The sequence below is a fragment of the Dasypus novemcinctus genome, chromosome 14 (assembly GCF_030445035.2).
Source record: "Dasypus novemcinctus isolate mDasNov1 chromosome 14, mDasNov1.1.hap2, whole genome shotgun sequence".
In the NCBI taxonomy this organism is placed as follows: domain Eukaryota; kingdom Metazoa; phylum Chordata; class Mammalia; order Cingulata; family Dasypodidae; genus Dasypus; species Dasypus novemcinctus.
In genome coordinates, this window is record NC_080686.1 from 94665852 (window position 1) to 94670276 (window position 4425).

Sequence of the window (4425 nt, forward strand, 5' to 3'; positions counted from 1 at the left end):
TATTATTTGAGTAACTGTCTGGGAAGATTGAAATTATTTCAAAATAAAATATTTAAGGGTGAAAAAAGCAGTACTTTCTGAAAAATTATATTTGAATTTGTTCCACAGCCCCTCAAACGTCTTGTATCTACTTCACCCAATTCACTCATTTGTGACTCTGAAAGAAATCAAATACATTTATTATCCATACATGTCTAGCTGGTCCATGTAGGCAGTTAAGTCGCAGCTCTGAGCATAGGGTGAGACTACACGCATGTATGAGAAAGACTGTTGGCTTAAGCAACCTTGATTTCAAGAGAAGGGCAACAGGCTTCTTGTGTTGCCTGAAGGGTTTGAGGAGACCTGCAGCGACACCTGCCTCCTCAAAGCAGTGGAGGAAGGAGGGAGATTGGCCAAAGTCTGCCCCACGCCTTCCCCTGTGCCGTTCTCTCTGGCTGTAAGACTTTCCAAATCTTCTCTTAGCTTGTTCTCTCACTTATTTTTCTTCATAGCACTCTCACTATTTGAAATGATATATATTTGTTGTTTATTGTCTTTTTCCTCTCCTAAAAGGCACGTAGTACACAGTACGGAAACTATATATTTGCTGAAAGAATAAATACTGTATATTCTTAAAAGTCAACTTTCTTCAACTTCCCCCAAAACCTTCCTCCCCTCCCCATTGAAAAATTTGTCTGAGCCAGAGAGTTTCATATAACATCATCTAGTGCCTTCTGTTTTGGCAGATAAGCAGAAAGCACAATGAAAAATAAAGGTTTGTTCACTTGTTTGTATTGCCATTGGATTCTCAACTCTTCAAAAACGGGGACCATGCAATCCCTGTTCAATAAATATTCATGGAATGAATGAAGCAAAGCATGATTTGGGAAATGAACTTCAACCAAGAGTGAACATTAACAAATGGACTTAAGGAAGAATGTAATATTTCTTCAAATTCAAGTACATTGGTATTGATTTGTTGTTCTAATTATTAAACTCTTGCTTCTGTCAAAGGAGATCTAGATAAAAAGAAAAGGGTTAAGATAAGGATGGATTGTAGAATGTTCAAAATAGTAGTTATTGTTTTTTGAACAGTACCAGTAGAGTAAGTTCTAAATTAATTCTGGATTCCTAATATTGTATGGTCAATAATATGAATGATAACAAAAAGGCCATATTAAAATATTTATCTTTATAAACTAAGTCCCAAAGTTTAAGTTCAAGAACTGTTACATATAAAATAAATCCAAACACTCAAAAAAGTTATCATTTTAAAAAGTTTATTTTTTCCTTATTGTCTCAGGAATGTAAGATTTTAGAAAATATGGAGAATATATAAATGTATATTTATATATGTATATGTATGTCAAACATCCTATTGGAGCTTCACAATGCAACACATGAAATAATCTACCTTTATTTGCTGACTATTTCACAGGTAGATTTGATCACAGAATGTTTTTTATTCATTCAAAGCATATTTGTATCTTGTGGAACACAGTTTGAGAAATGCTGAACTATGAGCAAACCAGAGAAAACAGGGGAAAAAAAAAAGGATGGTCGCTGTTTTAGTTTCCTAGGCTGCTCTAGCAAATACCATGGAATGGTTCAGCTTAAATAATGTGGCCTTGTTAGTGAATAAGAGGCTTATTTGAAGCTAAAAGGCTAAAAGGAATAATGTTTGGGGCTAAAAGGAATAATACTTGAGGCTAAAAGGCTAAAAGGAATAATATTTGAGGCTAAAAGGCTAAAAGGAAGCCCAGACCAAGGCATCATCAAGGCTAAGCTTTCTCCCTGAAAATGGTGGAGTTCTAGGGCTGCTTGCCAGTGATCCTTGGTTCCTCTGTCACATGGCAAAGACACATGGTGGGTCTCCTGGTCTCTCCCTTCTCTTCCGAGTTCCATTGATATCCAGTCTCTTGCTTCCTGTGGCTTTCTCTCACGCATGTCTGAATCCATTCTACCTCTAAAGGACTCCAGTATTAGGATAAAGACCCATCCTGGTCGGGCTGGCTAATATAGCTTGTGCATAAATTCAAAATTATCTAATTCTGTATCCAAGTGTACCTAGTCTCTAGAAATTCAAATAAGTAATATAGGCCCTACGGTCTTTGAATGTTCAGAAAGGATGTAAGACTGAATGTGTACTCAAAGTTGCATCCAGATGGAATGTGGGGGATATGCTAATTCAAGCTCACCTGAAATGTGGGGGGTACTTTAATTCAAAACCTATCTGGTACTCAGACAAACACTTAACTGACAAGGAAAGTCGTTTTCTTTCATAAAACCACCATTTAGCTCCCCACCCTTACATCTTTTCTGTATAAAAGGGAACCCAAAATTCTATTCAGGGCTTGGTTTTTATTAGGACAGGAGTCTGTCCAGTCTGGCCAGTCAAAATAAATCAACTTCCTTCTCAGAGTTCTCGATACCGTGTTCACCTGACTTCTCTTCTACAGGGCCACACACCCCTTAACAGAAGTAGCCTCATCCAAAGTCCTTCTTATAACGGGTTCACACCCACAGAATGGACTAAATTTAAGAACTTGATTTTCTGGAAATAGATACAATTCAGCCCCCCACAGCCACTATTATTATTTTCATTTAACATAGAAATAAAGAATTTAATAAATAAAAGAGAAAATAAAAGTAAAATAATCTAAAGGGCTTATACTGATACATCATTAAAAATCTAAAGAATCATCTGTAAAACTCTTTATTTATTTATATATGAAAAGTTGTAGGCATACAGAAAAAACAGGCAGAAAATAAAGAGTTCCCATATAACCCCCTCACATGCAGTTTTCCCTATTATGAACACTTTTGCATTAGTGGGAAAACTTTGTTATAATTGATGAAACAATATTATTATAATTATACTTAAATGCAGTTCATGGTTTACTTTAGGGTTCACTATTTGTGTTGTAAAGTCCTACGGTTTTTAAAAGTTTATTCTAGTAATATACATACAACCTAAAATTTCCTTTTTTAATGATTTTTAAATATATAATTCAGTAGAAATACCTACATTTACAATATTGCGCTACCATACTTTCATCCAAATTTTTCCATCACCCCAAACAGAAACTCTGCACCAATTAAGCATTAACTCTCCATTCCTTACTCTCACTCCACCTCTGGTAGCCTGCTTTTCTGACTCAATGAATTTTCATTGACTCAATGAATTTTCTGACTCAATGAATTTTCTTATTACAGTTATTTCTTATCAATGAGATCATACAATATTTGCCTTATTTCTCTCAACATGATGTCTTCAAGGATCATTCATGTTGTTGAATGTAACAAAATGTAATAATTCCTTTTTAGAACTGAAAAACATTCCATTATATGTATATGCCACGTTTTGTTTATCTATTCATCTGTTGATGGACTTTTGTTTTGCTTTCATCTTCTAGCAATTGTGAATAATGAAAATTCTGAGTTTTAATTAGTCTCTTCAGTAATACAAATATATTACATAAAATTAGTATAAAATATTTACATGAAAAAAAAATTGTTCTTAAATGTGGTCGATGGCCAATTAGAACTTTCAATGAGAATAATGATTCTATTTCTAAGTGCATTGATTTATTCAGTTATTCAACATTGGTTATGTCTCAGGCACTGTCCTAGGCTGGAGAATAATCTGTTTTCATGAAGTTTGTGGTCTAGTGAGGAAAAGGGAAAATTGAAAAAACAATTAAAATTTATATGCAATCTGACATAAGAATCTAAATCACATGAGAAACAAAAATCCAAGTAAAATTCTAATATTGTTGTTCTAAGAATTTAACAAAATCATTCTAAAGGATATAGAATATATCTAAAGGATGCATATTAATGCTTTCATTTTTATGTCTAAATAATATTCCATTGCATGAATGTATCACATTTTTAAATCTAGTCATCAGTTCATGAACATTGGGGTTGTTTCCATCTTTTCATTCCATTTTTATTATAAATAATGCTGCTATGAATATTTATTATGAACAATGCTGTTATGAATAGTTTTTAGGTGGACATACATTTTCATTTTTCTTGGGTCCTTTTTAAATTCGATTGTCATTTTGTTGTTGGTTTATTACAATATATATTTTTTTCATTCAGTGTGATGATCTATGTAATTTTTACTTTTTAAATTTTTAAAAAATACATTTTTATTACGGAAGTTGTGACCTTTCAAAACAATCATGCACATGTGTAGAATTCTCTTACAGCACCCTTTCACCGACACACCACATCATGGTGGAACATTTGTTAAAGTTTATGAGATAATATCATCAGACTGCTATCAACAACTATGGTCCATAATGTACATTTGGCATATTTTTTCCATACTCCCCCATTACCAACACAGTTCATCTATGACATAGATGCATGGATAAAACATTATAAACGTTTTTTAAAAATACATTCATGTATATATATTTAAAGATACTTTAGATT